The following is a 25,405-nucleotide window of genomic DNA, read 5'->3' as shown; positions in this document are numbered from 1 at the left end:
GTTCTCTTGATTGTTCCTCGATTTTTAAACTTACTCCTGCCATCATTTCCATAATTTTTTGTACATTCTCCTCCATTTTCTCCTTTCTGTAGGAGGGAGATCTGCTTGTAGATATTGTAGGAAATCGCAGTTTCAACAACTTAAGTTCGTGCGATTTTGTCGAAGAGTTTAAAATGGCCGAGATATTGAACAAAATAATTCAGACTTCAAATATTGATTTTAGTAAAAAAATGAAAGAGATCAAAATTGTATAAAATATAATTCTCTTCATTTTTATTGATGTACAATTTTGTCGTGAAGTTAATAATAAACCGCATAAAATATTGACCGCACAAAAAATTCTAACGAAGAAGTTGTAGGAAATTGCATTTGCAACAACTTCAGGCCTTACCATTTTTGTCGGAAAGTTGAAAATTGTGGAGATATTAAGCAAAAACCGCCGTCTTCGTTTTCCTTCAACATCAAGATGGCCGCTAACGTAACTACGGAATTCAGTCTATTGCCCCCACACTACTAAAGTAGAGTGCCCCTCTAAAGGTTAGAATAATAAAATTTCAGCAGCTCGGCATCGGCATGCAAGGTTATGCCTTTTTCGTCTCTAATTCGACTCGATTATTAAGGTTGTTGTAGTAGCCACGATAAAAAGGCGCATTCTCACGGTTCGATTTTAGTTGATCAACTTTAGTTGATCAACCAAAATCGGTCAAGTTTTTGTTCACACATTTCAAACAAAATTGAAGCAGTTTTAATAAAATGGCGCCAAGTGTAGTTATACGTAAAAGTATTGTAACGTGACTATTGTAATTACTTATAATTACAATAAAACTAGCGGTTCGTATTTATATACGACTTTATTATTTATTTATACAAGTTTACTTTACAAACTTTAGCTTAAGACTAAACTGTATTTACAAATATGCCCGTATTTATACCCAGTTGTTATTCTGGAACAATCGACGCCGATCTCTAGCTATCAGCGTGTTCCGCCTACGGATCGTACGTTCGAGAAGTCCCTCCTCCTTTCCGCCGAGGCCTAGATCATTCGATGACGTCATTCTCGAGGTGTTTACTGTTATACGGCGGTCGTCCAAGATTTCTCTTTTGTTACACTGCTCCCCTCTTAAGATCTGAGCGTCCCGATCAGCAACTCTAGATGAAGGCCCAGGATGGCGGAATCTACACGACTCTCCAGCTCTGCATACACCCTTCAAGAAGAAATAGCAGTCTACTGTCTTTGAAGGGTATGACATCTTCGGGTTCATGCAACACACAGTAATTCGTACGCCAGTTTCTCTGAAGATCACTTCAAGCATGCTTCTCACAATCTTCCAATCCAGACTTTCTACTGCATGGCCTATTTTTGGTATAGCCAAATCTTTGATGTCATAATTACACACGATTTTCTTCAAATTAGTTAGAGCACGCCATATGTTCTCGTAGCTTGGCGTGTCCCTATAAGACTTCCTGGTCACTATATACAGCAAAGATCGAGGACCATCTTCCAATCGCAATACTCTTCCAATTTTAGGTTGTTGATTCCTTAACTCGTCCAGGCGGCCGAACTTTCTATTGAATACGGACGAGATTCCTTTAGTCATCTCGAGGTCTTGGGCAACACAGTGGGCCAGAGAGACGTTTTCTGGAACACCAAACAGATCTTGCTGAACTTCTGTGGTCACGCCGAATCTAGCACTCTTTCTTTCTGCGTAATTTGACATAAATTCCTTAAAACTTGGCTGTGGTGCATCTTTCATCTCCTGTTGGAGGACTCGGGCTTCCTCTGTTTCATTTGAGCCAGCATATGGTGCAAGACGATTTATGTGAATAACTTTTGGTTTACCGTTTGGTAACTTCTTAATTCTGTATATTACGTCATTTATTTTCTTCTTAACTTCATACGGACCTTCCCATTGTCTTTGCAGTTTAGGACACAGGCCTCGACGACGTTGTGGATTATAAAGCCAGACAAGATCACCTACTTCGAAGCTTTCATTCTTGCAGCGAGAATCATATTGATCTTTCATTCTGTCACTGGCTATCTGGATGTGTTGTCGGGCAAGTTCATGAATGTTGTTCATTCGTAACTTCAGGCGGTCTACGTATTCTTCGCCTGCAACATATTCCTCGGAAGGTCTGCAGCCAAACTCTAGGTCGCAGGGCAAACGAACTTCACGACCCAACATCAGGCAGGTTGGTGTTTGACCTGTAGTTTCATTCACGGCCGAGCGGTAGGCCATCAGGAATAAATGAATGTGTTGGTCCCAATCTCGCTGATGTTCAGATACAACTTTGGACAAGTGTTTACCCATCGTTCGGTTCATCCTCTCGACCATCCCATCTGATTGAGGATGCAGGGGTGTTGTTCTGGTCTTATTGGCACCAATCAATTTACAAACGTTTTGGAAAAGAGCTGACTCAAAGTTTCGCCCTTGGTCGGAGTGGATCTCCAAGGGAACACCAAATCGGCTAAAGAATTCTTTAACAAGTACCTCTGCAACGGTAGCAGCTTCTTGATTTGGTAATGCATAGGCCTCAGTCCATTTTGTAAAATAATCCATGGCTACCAGGATGTATTTATTTCCAGCATCGGTTTCTGGAAATGGACCTGCAATGTCGATAGCTACTCTTTCCATAGGACTTCCAACATTGTACTGTCTCATGGGTGCTCTCTTTTTACCAACCGGACCATTACCGGATGCACACGGTTCACATTTTCGGCACCATCTTCTTACATCATCTTTACAGTTCACCCAATAGAACCGTTCTCGAACCTTTTGCAGAGTCTTCGTAATACCAAAGTGTCCACCTGATGTACCGTCATGCAACTGACGCAATACTTCTGACACTTTACTTTTAGGTACAATTAACTGAAGCTTAGATTCTGTACCATCATCGTTCTCAAAGGTTCTGTACAGAAGATCATCTTTTAGTACCAGGCAATTCCATTGGCTCCAGTAGGCCTTGACTTCTGGACTACATGCACTAATGTTCTGCCAACTAGGTCTCTCACCTTGCCGCATCCAATCCAATACTCTTTTTATACATGGATCATCTTCTTGGGCGTCTTGTAACTGTTGGGGCTGCCATTGCTCATTAATTACGGTGGTTCGTCTCACGGGGCAAAATCGTTCCTCTAATTTGGCACAGTGATTACAATTCGCACTGCATGGTCGTCTCGAAAGGGCATCAGCATTTGAGTGAACTCTTCCGGCCCTGTGTTATATCTCGTAATCATATTCTTGTAATCGTTCTAACCATCTTGCCATCTGGCCCTCTGGATTACGGAATTGTATGAGCCATTTTAGAGCAGCGTGATCGGTGCGAAGAAGGAACTTTCTGCCATACAAGTATTTATGGAAATGTTCGCAAGCCTTCACTACACCCAGCAGTTCTCTTCTGGTAACGCAATAGTTTCTTTCCGGTTTCGACAGGACTTTGCTGAAATAAGCGATGACTTTTTCCTGTCCGTCCTGGATTTGGGAGAGAACAGCTCCTATAGCACTGTTGCTAGCATCGGTATCCAAAACAAATTTTCCTGCCTGTCCCGGGTAGCTTAATATCGGTGCACTGATCAGAGCCATTTGTAGTTGTTCGAAAGCTTTTTGGCACTCTTCACTCCATGTATATTCTTTGCCCTCCTCCGTCAACTTTGTTAGGGGCTTGGAGATATTGGCAAATCCTTTGACAAATCGTCGGTAATATGTACATAGGCCAAGGAAACTTCTAATTTCATGTTTATCTTTTGGTACTGGCCAATCTTTAATTGCTTCAATCTTTTCAGGATCAGCTGTTACACCATTACTCGATACAATATGTCCCAAATACTTAACTTCTCGTCGAAACATGTGACATTTCTTCGGACTTAACTTCAAGTTCGCTGCCCTCAATCGTTGAAAGACTTCTATTAGATTCTTGGCATGTTCATCAAAGGACCTTCCAACCACAATTACATCATCCAAGTAAACCAGGCATGTTTTCCATGTTAGACCTCTTAAAACTGCCTCCATTAATCTTTCAAATGTGGCAGGGGCATTACATAAACCAAACGGCATAGCCGTAAACTGCCAAAGCCCTGATCCTATCGAAAATGCGGTTTTCTCCCGATCGGCTGGCTCCATGTCTACTTGCCAATATCCACTTTTTAAATAGAGTGTGGAAAACCAACGAGAACCGGAGAGAGTATCCAATGTATCGTCTATTCTGGGCAAAGGATAACTATCTTTTTTTGTTACCGCATTGAGCTGGCGGTAGTCGATACAAAAACGCGTTGAACCATCTTTCTTCTTTACCAGAACTACTGGTGATGTCCATGGACTGTTCGATGGTTCAATTACCCCTTGTTTGTCCATATCCTTGATAATCTCTTCGGCTTCATCTCTTTTCGCAAATGGAAGTCGTCTAGGCCGTTGTCTGATTGGCTGAGCGTCTCCGGTATTTATTTTATGCGTTGCTATGCTTGTTTTGCCCTTATCCTTCTTATCAATAGCAAAAACATCTTGATACTCTATCAGCATAGACCTTACTTTTTCCGTTCGTTCATAGTCAAGGTCTTGGCATCTTTCAATGATCATCTCGACAAGGTCTTTTGGATACTTTGACTTTGATGATTTCTCATTGGTATTCATAGAGCAAATTGAAGCCACGGGAACACACTGTCCGATCAAAGCTCCTCTACTTAACTTAATAGCAGTTTCCCTTAAATTCATAACTCTTACAGGGATGACATCTCGAACTTTTACCAAAGTTTTCGCCGTTAGGAACTCGACATTTTCTACATCTTCGACCATCCTTAAACTTCCCTCTCGGCAGTGTCCATCAAGCATGGTCATCAGAATTTTCTCACTAACTGTAACGTGACTATTGTAATTACTTATAATTACAATAAAACTAGCGGTTCGTATTTATATACGACTTTATTATTTATTTATACAAGTTTACTTTACAAACTTTAGCTTAAGACTAAACTGTATTTACAAATATGCCCGTATTTATACCCAGTTGTTATTCTGGAACAATCGACGCCGATCTCTAGCTATCAGCGTGTTCCGCCTACGGATCGTACGTTCGAGAAGTCCCTCCTCCTTTCCGCCGAGGCCTAGATCATTCGATGACGTCATTCTCGAGGTGTTTACTGTTATACGGGGATCGGCCAAGATTTCTCTTCCGCTACAGTATAAATATTATTAGTAGTTTACTGATTCAGCAACTCATGAAAATTATGTTAAACGGAATAAAAAAACCTCGTTTCTGAATACGAAATTGGATTAAAAGAAGAAATGAATGTGGTGTTTCAGAAATTCTGCTAAAAGAACCTGTTTTGGAAGATAGAGTAGGATATAAAAATCTGAACATAATATTCTCTGACCACTTTAAACTCATTTTGTTGATTTGAAGGATAACTTTTTACGCAGACTGACGAGATAATAGTGATTCAAGTCGACCAACAAATGTTCATACGCTTTAAACGTGATTCAACTTGTCTGAAAAATGTCAAGTTGAACGATAAAGTTTGACTCAATCAAACTCAATTGAAACATATGTTCTCACAGCTATCATTCGATTTTAGTTGATCCACTAAAGTTGATCCACTAAAATCGGTCAAGTTTTTGTTCACACATTTCAACCAAAATTGAAGCAATTAGTTTTAATAAAATGGCGCAATGTGTAGTTATACGCAAAAGTATAAATATTATTAGTACTTTACTGATTCAGCAACTTACGAAAATTATGTTAAGACGGAATAAAGAACATAAAAACGTCGTTTCTGGATACGAAATTGAATTAAAAGAAGGAATGAATGTCGTGTTTCAGAAACTCTGCTAAGAGAACTTGTTTGGAGGATACATAAGGATATAAACATCTGAACATAACACTCTCTGACCACTTTAAACTCATTTTGTTAATTTAAACGATAACAATTTACGCAGGCAAGAGTGATTCACGTCGACCAACAAATGTTCATACGCTTCAAACACTATTCAACTCATCTGACACATGTCAAGTTGAACGATAAAGTTTGACTCGATCAACCTTTTGTTGAATTGACAAAATAAAGCTGACCGATTAAAATTATTAAAACCTATTATCATAGCTATTATCACAGCTATATCACAGCTATTATTATTCGATTTTAGTTGATCCACTAGATCAGTTGATCAACTAAAATCGAACCGTGAGAATGCGCCTTAATGTCATCGGACGCTCTAGACGCTGACTGCGCTCGCCGATATGTATTTCTGACCTCTGACCAAAGAGATGCCATTCAGGCAATCCAATGGCGCATCTCACTCGCACTCACATTTACAGCCGCGTCAATACGATCTTACCACTCATTATTAATAATTAAAATAACAGCTTAGTAATAAATTAATGACACAAATTTCTTCAGGATCATGAAGGGGGGCTTTAAATTTGATTTAGTCACTTTCTGACTTTCATAATAATCATTTTTAACCGAGTTATTAAGTCTTAAAATGGCCATTTTCGCGTTTTTCAAATTTTAAATGGCTGTTAACTCGAACACGATCAACTTTAGAGAAACAATATAAGAGACCTTTTCTGTCCGGAATGGTCAGAAAAATCTAAAAAAAATTCTCCGGACCGAAAATATTGATTTTTGCAATTTGATTAAAAAAATTGTTAAAAAAATTTGGACCACTTTTCGCGTGGGCGACTTCTTGAACCTTATTCTGGGGTGTCGCACGAATGTGATTATGCAAAAAAATCTCATGGGAATATTTTTTCCAACGAACCCGCCGTTTTCGGCTTGTCTAAATCAAATTTTCCTGATGAATGATTTTTGTAGCAAAGATTCAGTTGCTTTGTCATGTGACAAAGTGGTCTCTTGAAATGTCCCTTAACTATGGTTACATTTTGGCGGGATTCATTTGGTATGTCAAATGTAGCCCATAAGTCCCTCTTCTTTTTCTAACTGACTTCGTTGCAGTGGCGGCTCGTATAACTTTAGGAAGGTAGTGCCAGAATCCGGGCAGCTGCCTAAATTTTTTGTGGCGGTTTTACGATATGGTCAAAAAGGATATAAAATATAAATAGAGTATCACGATAAGCTGAATTTAATTGGGTTTTTATATTTAACTTACCAAGCATTGAAAAGCTAAAAACGTTATTCATGTGCACTTTAGATTTTTCATGGGATTTCAATTTCTCCCATATATGTACAAGATCATCGGTGCCTTTGTTTGACCAAGTCTCGTCACCTCCAAACAAAACGCATACAAAACAGAAGAGTTTATTAGTTTGTTCGCAACCACACAACCAGCTATTTTTATCATAAATAATTTTATTAAACTTACGACAGCGAAGTTTTTGTCCATTTCCACTTTGTTTTTCAATTTTTAAATCGGGTAAAGGCCGACCGAGTTCTTTAATTTGTAGTTTTTTTTTCTAACGAAAAACCACCAAAAGAGTTTTTTAATATACTAATTTGATTCATTGTCAATAAATAAATTAAACGTAGAAAATAATCAAAATATTATTTTTATACCTACGACACCCACGATCACAACGCACTAACTAATAATTACAAATTAAAAAATATAGTAGAGTATAAACACAAATATACAATACAGTAGTAGACAATAAACACAATAGCGTCAAGCGAACGCGTAAAGAAACTAGAAATATGTAGATCTAAAACATTGTATCTTAGGCTACGGCTCCACGGGCTGGAAATTGACGCTAGCAGTAGCCGCAAAACAAACTTAAGGTTCCGCAGAACGGAATAGGAATAGCCGAACTGTACCGACTACAGGACTTGTGCGTAGTCGGTTCAGTTCGGCTATTCCTATTCCGTTCCGTGGAACCTAAAGTTCGTTTTACGGCTACTGCTAGCGTGAATTTCTCGCCCGTGGAGCCTTAGCCTTAAGATCCACTAACTTCCTTTTCGAGATTTCGAGCCTGGCACGGAGACTCCAATTTAAACGTATGTTAAAAGTGCAATACCGCTCTCTCTCTCTGTCACTTACACAGGATGCTCATACAATCTTTCTCTTTTCTCACGAGCCACTATGCCGTTCGGCACTGGGATTTTTATGATTTTCATCCTTTATCCGGTCAGCTGTGGGTGGCCAGAGTCGGTAGATTTGCATTGCGCTACACAGTTGCCAGATTTGATATAATTTATAAAAATAAAGAGAAATATTCACAAAAAAAATAAACAGGCATTAAAATGTTTTTAAGATAAAAAATATGTTTCTGCATAGTTAGCAAGGTAGTGCCATGGCTCTATGGCACTACCTCACGGGCCGCCACTGCTTCGTTGTACGTCGTTGACATCAGTTTGAACTACATTTTGTAACAATTCACTTTCTATTAGGCATTGAAACACGTAGGTACGTTGTTTGAGGTAGGTGAATGTTCGTGTATTTTTCATCTCTACGGAAACCAATTTTTTAGTAGACTTGATGAAGATTAATAATTAAATGTAAATAAGTTACAAAGACATATTCTTACCGTTATCTTTATAAACATATATCTCTATAAATAAGACTAAATATATGATAATAACTAGGAAAATAAATATACAAACAAACATACGTTTGGGAAATATACCGATAGAAAGGGTTGATAAAAATACCTGGAAACCTGGATTTCAGAAAATAATGATCAAACAATAGATATAAGGGTCAGGATTAGGATAGAAATATCAAGAAATGCGTGTGTAAAAATGAAAACAGTTCTCTGCGATAAAGACCATAGATTAGAACTGAGAGTAAGAGCTCTAAGATGCTACATGTTTTTGATACTGCAATATGGACTTGAAAGCTGGGCATTGAACCAAGAACACATAAATAAGCTAGTCATTTGAAATGTGGTGTTACAGATACATACTTATACTCTGGGCTAATTAGCAAAATTCATGGAAAAGTTATTTACCAGTAATTTTATTGCTGGAATCGAATTATAAGATCCTATATATTAATAATATAGGTATGCAAAGTCCGCAGATAGTGTGCTACTTTTTTTATAAACAAAATGGCGCCGACAAATCGTATTTTTTTCAATTATTGCTCTATAACTCCGAAGATTTTAACTTTACAACAAAAACACCCAAATAAAAATTCACCGCAATTAAATTCTGCATAGAGATATGTTTTTCACAATTTGCTCCGACGAAAATTTTCCTCGGAAAATGCGGGTTTTCCTAACAAAAACTCCAATTTTCAAATAAAGTTTTAGGTAAGTAATTATTAATCAATAATTAAATAACTTAGTGACATCAAAGCTTTCTTGGTATAGATTGTAATTCCAGAAGCCGGTGAAAATTAAACGAATATTTTAGCAACAATTCAATTGTTAATTAACAATTTATGATCGCAATATTCAATCGCATTGATCAAACTTATAAAGATTATAAAGATGAGATGCTTATTTAATATTTTATCGACAAAATATAAATTTTTCTTTTTTTTTGCATAATCTTTAAATTTTGAAAAAAAAAATAGTTATAATACGCTGGTCTAATTAGTAAAGTACAAAGCAAGGTTATTTACCAGCAATTTTATTGCTGGAATCGAATTATAAGATCATATATATAATTATTATAGGTATGTAAAGTCCGCAGATAGTGTACTACTTTTTTTATAAACAAAATGGACAAATCGTATTTTTTCAATTATTGCTCTATAACTCCGAAGATTTTAACTTTACACCAAAAACACTCAAATAAAAATTCACCCCAATTTAATTCTACATAGAGGCATGTTTTTCCCGATTTGCTCCGACGAAAATTTTCCTCGGAAAATGTGGGTTTTCCCAACAAAATCTCGAATTTTCAAATAATTTTTTTGAGCCAGTAATTATTTATCAATAATTATATAGCTTGGTGAAATAAAAGCTTTCTTGGTATAGATTATAAATTCAGAAGCCGGTGAAAATGAAACAAATACTTTAGCAACAATTCAATTGTTAATTAACAATTTACAGTCGCAATAACAACCAAAATAATCATGAGACATTGATCAAACTTAGGAAGATTATAAAGGTGTGATGCCTATTTAATATTTTGTCGACAAAATATAAATTTTTCATTTTTTTGCATAATCTTTAAATGTTTAAAAAAAATTGTTATAAACAAATTAACATTTCTCAGAAATTGTTTATTTTCTAATTTTAAAAATACTTAAAATGCGTAGTTCATAGGTCTTGAAAATGAATGCTTTAAAAAATAAAAAAACAGCAAAGTAAATATACGATTTCTCCGTTGTTTATAATTTGTTTTAATTGTTTCGAAGCTTAAAAGTGAGTCATGGTACAATCTAATTACTCACAAAGAATGTCAAAAATTAGTGCAATGGTTATATTTTAATCAAAGATTAAAAATACTTTTTTTGTAATTATTAGCGCAAAAGTAGGCCTGATACAGAATCGGAGCTAAAATGTTCACTCGAAGCGACTGACACGCAGCATACATTATTTATTAAAAGTGTACGTCGCGCGGCCGCCGATCGTCGCTCCGAGTGAAAATTTTAGCTACAGTACTGTATTATTCTACTTTCGCGCGTGTAAATTACAAAAAAATATATTTATAATCTTTAATTAAAATATAACCATTAAACTTATAATTGATATTTTTTGTAAATAATTAGCTTGTACTTTAAACTCACTTCTACGCTTTGAAAGAATTAAGAAAAAATTATAAACACCGTAGTAATCGTATGTTTATTTTGCTGTTTCATACCTTTTTTGCAAAAAAGTTTTAAAGCATTCATTTTCAAGATATTTGAAATACGCATTTTAGCTATTTTTTAAAATTATAATATAATAAAAACTTTCTGAGAAACGTTAATTTGTTTATAACTATTTTTTTAAACATTTAAAGATTATGCAAAAAAATGTAAAATTTATATTTTGTCGACAAAATGTTAAATAGGCATCTCATCTTTATAAGATTTCAAAGTTTAATCAGTGTACCTATCATAATTATTTTGGTTATTATTGCGACTATAAATTATTAATTAACAATTGAATTGTGGCTAAAATATTCGTTTAATTTTCACCAGCTTCTGGAACTATAATCTAAATCAAGAAGGCTTTTAAGTCACTAAATTATTTAATTATTGGTAGATAATTACTTATCTAAAACTTTATTTGAAAATTAAAGATTTTGTTGGGAAAACCCGCATTTTCCGAAGAAAATTTTTATCGGAGCAGATCGGGAAAAACACGTCTCTATGCAAAATTTAATCACGGTGAATTTTTATTTGAGTGTTTTTGTTGTAAAGTTAAAATCTTCGGAGTTATAGAGCAATAATTGAAAAAAACACGATTTTCGTGCGCCATTTTGTTCATAAAAAAAGTAGCACACTATCTGAGGACTTTGCATACCTATAATATTAATATATAGGATCTTATAATTCGATTCCAGCAATAAAATTGCTGGTAAATAACTTTTCCCAAAAATGGCCTATTCTCCGATAATCAGCCCAGACTATTAGAATAGCATGTACACAGAAGAAAACGGAAGTATTTCGAGAAATGGGCAAAAAATGCTAAATAATAAACACAATAAAAATAAGAAAAGGGGACAGCGATATGAAATGCTAAGACTGACAGTGGTAGGGGAGCCCAAGCGGGGATTTTTGCAGTTACTCGAGCGCGTCAGATTATTATATGGGAGAAACCTTGTACCCTGAAAATGTACCTCTACAATATACTGTAGGCGAGCGGCAGGCACCCTAAAAATGACCAGGTACTGATCACGGAGATGTGAATGGCCAATTTTAGACATACTGTAGATATGTTGTTGATGGTGCTGAAAACGAAAATGAGATTTATTGTCATTGTCAAAATCGCAATTTTACTCTAAAAATAAAAAAATCACGTTTTTTTTGTTTACCTCGCTACAACTCTGTTCCATTTTAATATTTTTTTTTCTGAAATTTTTACAGTATAATAGCTCTAACATTTTTGAAGACAACGATACCTGTTTCAAGCTTTAATTCTTATTGTGATAAAGGTTATGAATTGTTCAAAGGAAAAGGTGCGGATTTGTGCATTGCAAAGTTTAATCGCAAAAGTTGAGTGACAAAATTTAAAACTTATTCTTTTAATCACGTTTATCTTAAAATAGAGAGTACAAAGAAGTTTTGTGGAGAATTCTACATCAAAATGTTTTATAGAAAAAAAATAGTTAACTTAAAATAGTTAAAATAGTTAAAATAGTTAAAAAAATAACTTTTATTATCGGCATTAGAAATCCCTAATATAACGGTTATTTCTCGAGATACTGACCATGGGCGATGAATGGCTAATTTTGGTCTAAGATTATGTTTTTGACGCTGGTGAAAACGAAAATGAACTTTATTTTAAATTTTAGGTGGGGAAATATTGTCAAAATCGCAATTGTACCCTAAAAATAAAAAAAGTGAAATCACGCTTTTTGCGTTTTACTCGCTACAACTCTAATTCATTTTAATATTTTTTTCTAAGGTTTGTACACTATATGTTGCTCACTTTTTTGAAGACAATGGCATCATCCTAAGCTTTTAGTATTATTCTGGTAAAAGTTATGAATTTTTTAAAGTACAAGGTGCAGATTCGTGAATTGCAAAGATTAATTACAAAAGTTGAGTGGCAAAATTTGAAATGTATCTTATTAATCATGTTTAAGGTAAAACATACAGTACAAGGAAATTTTCTGGTAAGTTTTAGTTACAGATGTTTTATAGAAAAAAAATGGCGCAACTTTTAATATAGACGTTATACATCTCCAAAATAACGTCTCAGAATACGTCCAAGCACATCTCAGAATACTTTACAAGCACCAAATTTAACACACCCTACTCCTGCTAACGACCTGTCTGAACTAAAATCAATGTTTAAAGGATTTACGGAACAACTGTCCACACTGCTAAACCTCCTAACGATAGTCGTCAATAATTTAACAAAATGAATAAGTTATTAAAAATTGCACTTTGGAACGCCAACGGGCTTGCCAAACATTGTCTTGAGGTAAAAACTTTCATCATTAGTCACGAAATTGATATAATGTTAATATCAGAAACTCACTTCACAAGTAGAAGCTACTTTAAAATACCTAACTACACAACTTACAATACTAGACACCCAGATGGTACAGCCCATGGTGGAACTGCTATTATAATCAAAAACAATATTAAACACTACGAGACTAATGCTTTTAAAAAAGACTACTTGCAGGCTACTAACATAGTTATTGAAGATTGGCATGGTTCACTAACAATCTCTGCAGTCTATTGCCCACCAATACACAAGATAAAAAAGAACAATTTGAAGAATTTTTTAAAACATTGGGTAGGAGATTCCTGGCTGGAGGAGATTACAACTCTAAACATACACATTGGGGATCAAGATTAATCACCCCAAAAGGACGACAGCTTCTAGCGGCTATGAATAGTAACAACTACTCATATATTTCCAGTGGTGAACCTACTTATTGGCCAACTGACATGAACAAAATACCAGATTTACTTGACTTCTGATTAACAAAAGGAATTCCAAAAAGATCGCAAAGAATTGAATCTTGCTTTGACCTTTCCTCGGATCACTCGCCTGTATTGATCACGATAAGTACTGAACTTGTTGAGATACAGCTACCACCGAAACTAGACAACAAATATACGGATTGGGAAAGGTTTCGGCGGGTGACTGAGGACAGCCTAAACCTAAACATACCTTTAAAAACAAACTATGAAATAGATGAAGCCATACAAAACTTTAACGTAATTATACAGGAAGCAATCTGGCAAACAACACCCCTAAAAAACATGACGCTCATGAAACAAGAGCTACCAAGCATAATCAGACAAAAAATCATAGAAAAACGAAATTTAAGAAAAACATGGTAAAGAACGCACGCGCCTCAGGACAAAACCAGACTCAACCAGGCTACACTTCAACTCAAAACTCTCCTAAATAACTACAAAAACGATGGGATTAAAGAGTATCTTAGCAATCTATCAGCAACAGAAAGTACAGACTATTCTCTATGGAAGGCTACGAAAAAGTTTAAACGACCTCAATCAACCAACCCTCCTATTCGCGCAGAAAGCGGCGAATGGGCCAAAAGCAATAAAGAAAAATCAGAAGTGTTTGCAAAATATCTCACAGACGTCTTTCAACCTTTCCCTGCTGAGAATAATCAAAACTTTGAAGCATCCATCCAACAATTTTTAGAATTTCCATACCAGTTAGAAGTTCCACCGGAAAAGTTTAAGGTAAATGAAGTGATAAAAATAATACAAAATCTTAAATCGAAAAAGTCCCCAAGCTTGATCTTATAACCAGTAAAATTATTAAACAACTACCCAGGAAAGGAATTATGTACCTCACTCAATTATTCAATGCAGTATTAAGAACCGCATATTTCCCTCTCCTCTGGAAAGTCGCAAAAATTATACTAATTCCCAAACCAGGTAAGCCTCTGGAAGATGTCAAATCATATCGACCTATAAGCTTACTGCCGATAGTGTCAGAGATTCTAGAAAAACTGATACTCTCAAGAATTCAACCACTCCCCTCAGATCGAGAACTAATCCCTGCACACCAGTTTGGATTCAGATCCCAACACGCAACCATAGAACAGGTTCATCGGATATGCAGAACTGTTAATCGAGCATTGGAAGACAAAATGTACTGCCCTGCCGCTTTTTTAGACATCTCGCAAGCATTCGATAAAGTGTGGCACACAGGCCTTCTATACAAATTTAAAAAAATGCTTCCTCTCACTCACTTCCTAATTTTAAAATCCTACCTCCATAACCGTTACTTTTTTGTACAACATAGAGATGAGCGCACGTCTCTATTTCCAGTTGGATCCGGAGTTCCACAGGGCAGTGTTCTGGGGCCTGTGTTATACCTATTGTACACAGCGGACTTACCAACAAACTTTTAAACCACGACAGCTACATATGCAGATGACACAGCAGTGATGTCAGTACATCAGGACCCACGGATAGCTTCTCAACTTCTGCAAACCAGCCTCAACAAAATCCAAACTTTGCTAAAACGGTGGCGTTTTCAAACAAATGAAACAAAGTCGGTTCATATTACCTTCACAAACCGTAAAGGTCACTGCCCGCCTGTATATATCAACAACCATCAACTAAAACAGCAAGCAACTATCAAATACCTTGGAATGCACCTAGACCAAAGATTAAACTGGAGAACACACATTTTTATGAAGCGTAAACAACTTGGTCTCAAATTACACAATCTTTATTGGCTGATTGGTCACAAATCATCACTTTAGATGAAAAATAAAGTACTTGTCTACAAAGCAATTTTGAAGCCAATATGGAGTTACGGGATGATCCAACTTTAGGGTACTGCATCAAACTCCAATATCGAAATCTTGGAGAGGTTCCAGTCGAAGGTTCTTCGAATAATCACAAATGCCCCATGGTATGTTGCAAATAATATTATTAGACGCGATCTAGAAATTGCAAAAGTAAAAGAAGAAATTACTAACTTAGCACAGAAATACGAAGACAGACTGATACAACATCCAAATGTACTAGCCAGAAACCTGATGAGACAACCAGTCAGACGAATACTTAGACGAAATACACCTAATGATTTACCATCGCGATTTTAGTTATATGTGTCAGAGACAAACAATTTTATATATATTGTTGTGATCTGCTTTCTATTACTTTTATTTTAATTGAGTATTTATTTAATTAATTTATTGAATTGACGCAAATCATACATAAACAATTAATAAAAAATCTCAGGGTTTCTTTTTGTCATAAAAATTAACTAAAATTATCTTAGGTTATACTTATCCTTTCTCGTGGCTTCAGTATCTCTTAGTTGATCGTTGTCGGGATAAAATAGGAAAAGGAAATAAATAGAAAAATCATAAATAAGCACATACAAAACCTTTATTATCAAAAGCAATGCTCTGAAAATCTATCAATTAAATCCTGTGGGCATAATTGTCCAAATGAAACTTTTACCATATAATTAATCTAATTTAAACAAATATTTATCGCTTTGTTCCTGATACCATTTATAAAATAAGCTAAACAAACAAATTTAGGTATTTGCAAAACTACTTATACTTCCTATTAAATTATTGAAATGTTAGAATCTTAATTCATATGCTTTTACGCAAATATTTTAACTTCTGATTATAAAGAACATCTATCACATAAGTTATTGACTGACCTTTTTGATTCACACACAATGATGTCTCCTCTGGACCCAAACAGCTCTTCCTTGTTGATTATGTTAGGGTACCAATCAAAGCCCTCTCCGTTCTCAGCATCAATCCATCAGCATACCAGCAACTATTTCTCCAAAACACAAGCCAGGCCGCTTTTGGCCAGTACTCGTTCAATAAACTCCAATACTCTCTCATCTCTTTCTCTCAATAATAATCTCCTGAGACCCAAGTATCTTTTTTACTTGGTGTCACAAATAATTTTAATAACAATAATTCTTGTAACTTAATGTCTTGGACTTTACAGAATCAAAGAGGTATTTCTTCTCGATTTGATTTGTCTCTCGTTCCACTTTTCAGCTACTCTCCACTAACAAACAACCACTAGTACTTGCTTCTGAACTATCCGCGAAAACTTTCGACTGCCCTTCTAGGATGCCGGTAACACAATGATCTTTCTTTTCCAAAACTGTCTCAACATTCAAACTTCCCTTTCCCCATTCCAAATTGCCAAGCCAATCAGAAACATTTCTCTTTCCACATTCCTCTTTTTCATTCAAAAAACCAGGCATTCTTTCAAACAATACTTCTACTCATCCTAATTACTTTCCGGAATACTACTCCTTACAAAATACTCTTGTGCTTAAAACAAACAGTCTTAAAATTCCAAATCTCTCTACTTTTATTTTTCTAAAAACTAATAATTACAACTACCTGTGAATTTTACCTTCCCGTAACAAACAATCTTTTTAAATTATAATCCGAAATAAATTGTCATTTCACTTCACTGTATTTACAAATGTCTTTAAGTCTTCAGGGAAAAACTCATTAAGGAGAAACCCACTGCGTAAAAGCTACTTTCTACTAAATAGTTACAAATCAATATACAGGGTGTATCAAATTTATGTGCCCGCGTTATAATTAAAAATTTAAATTTTTACTCTATCTTTGATTGATAAAGTGATACATAATAACATTCCCGCCTTGTTTTGAGATAAAATCGTTTTTAATAAGTGCAACGAAAAGAATGATTTTCTCTCGACAACAACACTTCTCTTATGTCAAAATATTTAATCCCGCCTGAAAAACAATTGCTTCCTTTGTCCCAGTGTCTGTACTTATATGGGATTGGGTAAGTTTTCGATCGAAAATTTTCTACGTTTTTAACCTCAAAGGAATGTTCATACTTTTTGGCTACATTGTTTTCTTCATTTACTAAATTTTCATACTCCCTCAATATTACATGCAGTTCCTTCTCCTTTTCTTCTCCGCATATAAATTTTCTTTCTTTTTCCTCCGATTCTTTACACATATTTATTGTGTATTCTGACTCCTCCATTTCGCAAACTTCTTCTTCAAATACTACAGTTTCAATTATATCTCTTTCGCCTTCCTTTTCTATTCTGATCTCTTCTTCTTCTGGGCTCATCTCTTCTTTTGAGGAATCCCAAGCTTCATTTTCCTTTGTCAATCTCTTTTCTTCTTTTTCTTCTTCTGGGCTCATCTCTTCTTTTGAGGAATCCCAAGCTTCATTTTCCTTTGTCAATCTCTTTTCTTCTTTTTCTTCTTCTGGGCTCATCTCTTCATTTGAGGAATCCCAAGCTTCATTTTCTTTTGTCAATCTTTTTTCTTCTTTTTCTTCTTCTGGGCTCATCTCTTCTTTCGAGGAATCCCAGGCTTCATCTTCTTTAATTATCTTCTGTTGCTTTCTCCTCTTTCTTTTCTGTCTTTGTTTCATTGCCAAATTCATTTCCACCGTTTGTTTTTTGTCTAAATTTTCCTTTTTCCGTTTCTCATGTTCCTTGTCCATTTCCAGAATGTCCTGTTCTTCTTCTTCTTCCTCTGTGATTTTCATCGTGTTATTTTTGAAATCTATCACCACATGTTTTTCTGACAATTCATCCACTCCTACGAGCATAGCATGTATCATGTTCGGCATTATATAGTCGGTTCGCTAAACTCAGACGCAACTGGCTAGATATTTTAGTCGAAATTTTTTTTGTTTTTTGCCAATTTTGCAAAAATTGGCAAAATTACTAACTATTTAGTGATTGTTAACTATTTAGTAATTTTTTTTGCCAATTTTACTAAAATTGGCAAAATTACCGACTAAAATATCTAGAAAGTTGCGTCTGAGTTTAGCGAACAGACTATAACACATTGTAGTGCATAAAATTTCTTCCCCAATCGAACCCTTACTCGTATTCCTTCATTTATTGTTGCCAAAGTCCGTTTATTTGCGCCCACTAAGTTTACCCTGGGAATTTTGTAAATTAAATTCGTTAAATCAACCTCTTCTATTAATTTCCTGTTAATCAATGTAATTTCCGAACCAGTATCAATCATAATTTTAATCGGTTTCTCATTGATAAAACCATCTACAAATTTTAAATTTACTCCAATTCTTTTATCATTATTTCCTGCTAATTTAATAAATTCCTTCGGGTGACAAAAAATTCCTGTTTGTTTTTTTGTGTCTAGTGAGCGCCTGCGTGAAAAAACGCCAGCTGTTCTTCTTCGCTTCTTCTTTCATCGCTTTGTCTCTCATCCTCATATTCACCTATTTGCGTATTGTTTACCGCTCTTCTATTTTCTCTTGGTCTGGCGGACCCGTATCGGCTTTCACGATTTTCCTGTTTATTCCTTCTATTATCATTTCTGTCTTCTTGATGTGTGCGGGTGTTATTTCTATTCTGGTTTTCTCGATATCTGTCTTCGTTCCATTGCCGATTTCTTTGTTCATAGTTTCCTCTTCCGTTGTCTCTATTTTCGTTTTCCCTCCTCGGAATAAATTCTCTTCTTGTATAATCTCTCCTAAAGTTTTGTCTTCTATCTCTATAGTCTTGATTTTCGCGTTGTCTATAATTTTCTTGCGATCTTCTTATTTCTCTTTCTCTCCTTTTTGCTTCTCGTATTTGTAAAAATTGGCACAAACTGTCGATATCTTTGTAGTTTTGTAAAGTTATGTGATCTTCTAAGGTATCTTCAAAATGTCTGGCTATCAGTTCTACTAACTGTTCGGACGAATAATTGTACTGTAGGTGTTTTGCATTGTTGTATAATTGTAGTGCGTATGTTTTTTCTGAAATACCCATTCTATCATGGTATCTCCCATTTTGCAACTCCTTGTTTATTTCCATCTGTTGTATTTTTCCCCAGAAATAACTCAGGAACTTTTGTTCGAACTTATGCCAATTGTCCAATTCTTCTTCTTTGCTATCATACCACAAACTCGCCTCATCTTTAAGATGGTTCCTTATCGTTTCTTTGGCTGTTTCGAAGTTACCTATGTATCGTACTTTACGATAAAATTACTGGGTGTAATTTTTTTACATCCCCGCCAAATCTTATTTTCACATCCTCTGTACTATGGATAATCGTTTCCCTTCTTTCTCCGGAATTTTGTTGATTCCTGATTTCTTCCATTTTTCTTTCTATTTCTCGTCTGTCTTCTTGTAATGCGTTTTCAAATTTGGTTTCTAAGTTCTTTATGTAATTTTTCTGGCAATCCTTTAACTCCTTCATTTTATTTTGAATTTTCATTTCTTGTTCTTTCATGTGATCTTTAATTCTCTTTTCTGTTTCTTTTATCTCGTTTTTCATTGTTGTCAAACATCCTTTTATTTCCTTTTCATATTTTCCCATACGTTCCTCCATTTTCTAGTCGTTTTCTTCTATTGCTTGTTTTGTTTCCTCCTGATTTTCTTGCATTGTATCCATTTTTTGTTGTGTTTTATCCAGTTTCTTTGATGTCTCTTCCATGGCTTGTTTCGTTTCAGGTTGATTTTCATCCATTGTCCTTTTTGCTTCATCCATTTTTTGTGATTGTATTTGCATTAGTTGTAATAACTTTTCTAAATCTGACAATTCCTTTTGTCCTGTTTTCATGATTGTTGTGTCTAGAACGTCTTCTTGTTCCAAATGTTCTTCTTGTTTTTTGTTTTCTTTGCTTTTGCTTCTGGTGATCGACATGTAGTTAAAATTTATCCCCGCCTGATATTCGAAAGTACCTTGTATGCTGTAGAGACGAAAATTTTTCTCTCCCGAAATATAATCAATTTATCACACAAATTTTTAAATTTATCAAAATTCAAATCAATCAAAAATAAAATAAATATGTAAAAATTGTACCTAGATAAAATAACTCAAACAAAATATTTCATAAATTTTAAATATATCAACTTTTGCCGACGGGCAAATAAATTTTTCATCACCTGTTTTTCCGTTTCCTATCCTTTCAAATTCACAACTAGAGATACTTTCACGCCTCACGTTGGTTCGCCATGTTGTTGTGATCTGCTTTCTATTACTTTTATTTTAATTGAGTATTTATTTAATTAATTATTGAATTGACGCAAATCATACATAAACAATTAATAAAAAATCTCAGGGTTTCTTTTTGTCATAAAAATTAACTAAAATTATCTTAGGTTATACTTATCCTTTCTCGTGGCTTCAGTATCTCTTAGTTGATCGTTGTCGGGATAAAATAGGAAAAGGAAATAAATAGAAAAATCATAAATAAGCACATACAATTACCTTTATTATCAAAAGCAATGCTCTAAAAAGCTATCAATTAAATCCTGTGGGCATAATTGTCCAAATGAAACGTTTACCATATAATTAATCTAATTTAAACAAATATTTATCGCTTTGTTCCTGATACCATTTATAAAATAAGCTAAACAAACAAATTTAGGTATTTGCAAAACTACTTATACTTCCTATTAAATTATTGAAATGTTGGAATTTTAATTCATATGCTTTTACGCAAATATTTTAACTTCTGATTATAAAGAACATCTATCACATAAGTTATTGACTGACCTTTTTGATTCACACACAATGATGTCTCCTCTTGACCCAAACAGCTCTTTCTTGTTATGTTAGGCTACCAATCAAAGCCCTCTCCGTTCTCAGCATCAATCCAGCAGCATACCAGCAACTATTTTTCCAAAACATAAGCCAGGCCGCTTTTGACCAGTACTCGTTCAATAACTCCAATACTCTCTCCTATCTTTCTCTCAATAATAATCTCCCGAGACTCAAGTATCTTTTTTACTTGGTGTCACACATAATTTTAATAACAATAATTCTTGTAACTTGGACTTTACAGAATCAAAGAGGTATTTCTTCTCGATTTGATTTGTCTCTCGTTCCACTTTTCAGCTACTCTCCACTAACAAACAACCACTAGTACTTGCTTCTGAACTATCCGCGAAAACTTTCGACTGCCCTTCAAGGATGCCGGTAACACAATGATCTTTCTTTTCCAAAACTGTCTCAACATTCAAACTTCCCTTTCCCCATTCCAAATTGCCAAGCCAATCAGAAACATTTCTCTTTCCACATTCCTCTTTTTCATTCAAAAAAACAGGCATTCTTTCAAATAATACTTCTACTCATCCTAATCACTTTCCGGAAAGTATACAAATACTCTTGTGCTTAAAACAAACAGGCTTAAAATTCCAAATCTCTCTACCTTTATTTTTCTAAAAACTAATAATCACAACTACCTGTGAATTTTACCTTCCCGTAACAAACAATCTTTTTAAATTATAATCCGAAATACATTGTCGTATCACTTCACTGTATTTACAAATGTCTTTAAGTCTTCAGGGAAAAACTCATTAAGGAGAAACCCACTGCGTAAAAGCTACCTTCTACTAAATAGTTACAAATCAATATACAGGGTGTATCAAATTTACGTGCCCGCGTTATAATTAAAAATTTAAATTTTTACTCTATCTTTGATTGATAAAGTGATACATAATAATATATGTAAAATATTTGTAAAGAAAATTATTAATGAATCATTTTCTCCAAGTCACCTACACTAGTGGTCACAACATTTACTCATTGTAACTTGTTTTACAGATTGTAAATAAATTGGGAGGTTAAATAAAAAAAAATAACTCCTCAGATTAGCGGTAGATAGAGTGAAGATAGTGATGTGATGATGAATACTACCTCCGATTGAAAGAGGGAAGAAGACCGTCGCCTTAGTAATTCTACTTAGTAACTCACAATCCACGTAGTCTGGATAATTTGTCCTTCTTGTCTTCTTTGTCTTAATTTGGGAGAGAAATGTCAAGTACGATATTACTTAGCATCACATCAAAATATAAATATGGTCTAAAAACGGCCTACCTACAATGTTGCCAGATGTAGAATAGTAGGTATGTGTTTCGAAGTTGAGGTGGCGTCTGCTCCTGGGAATAAATTTTGATTATAAAAATCGACCGGCAAGAAGGGTTGCATCTTTCGACATTTGTCCGAAAGGAGAATCATTAATTACATGTTTTGATTTTCTACTAATCAGGGGCGTAACAGACGCAGCGTGAAGCTTGCGGGGGCCCCAATCGAGCAAGGGCCCCATCTTGTCGTCTGATATTATGAAAAAAATCTGTTATAGGTAATATGATTTTACTTTGTGTGTTTAAATTTAAAAACGTAAATTTCTAAATAGGCAAATGAATCATCTCATATCTACAAACCTAATCCTTTCCGGTCTCACGAACTTTTATGGGTGACGACAATAAACTATAATGCTTTGTACGTGACTATTGAAAGATTTGAGAATTTTAATTTTCCGAATTTTAGAACAATATTTCTAAATGTAGAAATGGGTTTTCTCTTTAATCTTTACCTACGTTTAGTATTTCGATACAATTATCCAGAAACTTAACAGAGGCCCCGCAGCATGAAGCTTACGGAGGCCAAATATGTCAAGGGCCCCATCTTGTTGTCTAATATATTAGGTAAAAATGTGTTGTTGTATTATTTGCATACACACGTTTTTTAAGCAGTGCAGTATTGAAAATGAAGTTGTCCATCCGAATTAATAAAATTGTAGATATATTCGCTGATAGTAGATAGTGCACGAAGAAAGTTGTTCGTCTCATAGAATAATACTAATGTAATCATTTAGTATTTTTTGTTCTATTTTATTCTATACCAATTAAGACGAAAAATGTAAGTCGTCATAAACAATGCATGAATACACCAATAGCTGAGTAAATGACAGTTTTGGAGTGAAATTATCAGCGTCACGACGGACGTATTTGCTTGACAATTTGGATTTACATAGGTTCTAGTTTCACTCCACTTCAAAGTTGGATTTATGCCGTCGGTTGCTTTTACTTCGGGGGGTGACATCCCTCCTGGGGTAAAAAACATGCGTTTAAAATAAGTCCAGAAATGTATAAATTGACTAATTATAAGCAACTTTTTTTCTATACAGTCTCTTTATCTATGTTAATAGTTTTCAAGTCATTTACGAGTGAAAATGTTAATTTTTCAACAAAAAACAACGTTTTCAGGCGGGTTTTTCGCAAATAACTCAAAAATAAATATTTATCGAATTAAATATTATATACCGCAAAAATATTTGTAGCAAAAATGTAGCTTATAAGATCAAAAAAATGGTGTACTTATTCATGAAGTCTATCGACACAGTAAAAGCACAGTTGATGCTCATGAAAAAAAAAATTCTTATTCGTCCAATTCCAAATCGAATATTTCAACCTGAAATGACCAAAAAATGAAGCAATTTTCGGGAAAAACTCATTAAAACTTTTTTAAATGTTTAAAAAAAAAAGGTTTAATTTTATTTTTTATAACAGTTTCTAGCATAAAATCTATACGAGTTACGCTCAAAATAAAAATGGCCCCTTTTTCGTAAAAAAAATCGTGATAATCTGCCCCTATTTCGCACCCCAAATAAAATGTATCATTAGCGTTTTACCATTTACTTTAATAATTTATTGTTTATAAGATCTGTAAAGTTGACCGGTTAGAAGTTCTTATTTTTGGAAAAATTTGGTTTCATAGTAAAAAAAGTTCTTTATTTTGAAAAAATGCCTTTTTTTTAAATAACTTAAAAAGTATTAGTGATACGAAAAATCTCAAAAAGTAAAGAAATGTAGATCTTGCTTTTATAAATACTTTGGCTTTATTTTGTTTGTAAGACAAAAATTGGTTAAGATATGGCTGTTTAAAATTTGCATATACTCGTGATTAGTGACTCGTTCAAGCCCTTACAACTAGAACCTTTTTAAAAATAAGCACTTTGAACCGGTGAAACTTACAGGTCATATAAAAAAGTTAAGTAATTTGTAAGGCGATAATGATTAATTTCATTTAGGGTGCTAAATAGGAGGAGATTTTCACAATTTTTTACCAAAAAATGGGATTTGTGTATTGGGAAACTGTATTTTGAGCGTAACTGGCTTAGTTTTGATGCTAGAAACTTTTGTAAAAAAATAAAGCTTCTTTTAAACACTTTACAAAAGTTCTAATGAGTTCCCCGAAAAGTATTTCATTTTTTGGTTATTTCACGTTGAAATATTCGATTTGTAATTTGACGAATAAGAAAAACTTTTCGTGAGCTACAACTTTTCTTTTACTGAGATGATAGACTTCAATTTTGTTTAATTTTTTTATAAGCTAGATACATTTTTGCTAACAATATTTTTTTCGATCTAATACTTACTTTTTGAGCTATTTGCGAAAAATCGCCTAATAACGTGTTTTTTTTATTGAACAATAAACATTTTTACTCAAAAATCTTGAGTTGACCAATTCGGTGGTGACACTGAAAATTACACGGTATTGGGCTGTAACACATATAGGTATTTGTTACACATGTCGCATTTAGTAATTTTTTAAAGGGGACCCCATTTCCAATTCTGCGGGGGGGGGGGCGACGGAATAGAATAGAAATGTGCTTTATTGTCACTGAAAATTATACAATTTTATGGACAAAGCATAGAGTCACGAAAAAGATATACATAACAATAACAAATACAATTTTATAAAATTAGATAAATCGTCAATAAAAAAAATATAAACAAGTTAAAAAAGTGAAGTAAAAAAACAAAAACAAATATATTGCAAAATTACTATAAATTGCAAAATTGAACATACAACATAATATAATAAAACACAAACAAAGGAACTAATAAGTTTATAAGTTTAAACTGCTGTATGTGACACCCAAATATAGATAAATACACTTTAGTTACTTGTACATTGCTGTGATTTCTTAGTTAGTCATTAAGAAACTCTTCTACTGAATAATATGGTCTTTTAGATAAATGAGCTTTTGTCATTTTACGGAACTTGAGAAAGGATGTTGCAGCTTTGAGTTGTAAAGGGAGATGGTTGTATAGTTTTTTTGCGGAATATAGTATAGATTTCTTTACTAACTCAGAAGACGGGATCGGTAAATAGACATCA

The 25,405-nt window shown here is 34.3% G+C and overlaps 1 protein-coding gene across 1 annotated transcript in view; it reads left to right on the top strand.

The window, feature by feature from the left end:
• The window catches only part of LOC114337502 (calcium-dependent protein kinase 6), a 182,621-nt gene that overhangs the window by 109,736 nt on the left and 47,480 nt on the right, over positions 1–25,405 (top strand). The window lies entirely within an intron of this gene.

The sequence above is a fragment of the Diabrotica virgifera genome, chromosome 4 (assembly GCF_917563875.1).
Source record: "Diabrotica virgifera virgifera chromosome 4, PGI_DIABVI_V3a".
Taxonomy (NCBI): Eukaryota; Metazoa; Arthropoda; class Insecta; order Coleoptera; family Chrysomelidae; genus Diabrotica; species Diabrotica virgifera.
Note: the sequence above shows the minus strand (reverse complement) of the source record. Positions and strands in the feature narration are given on the sequence as shown.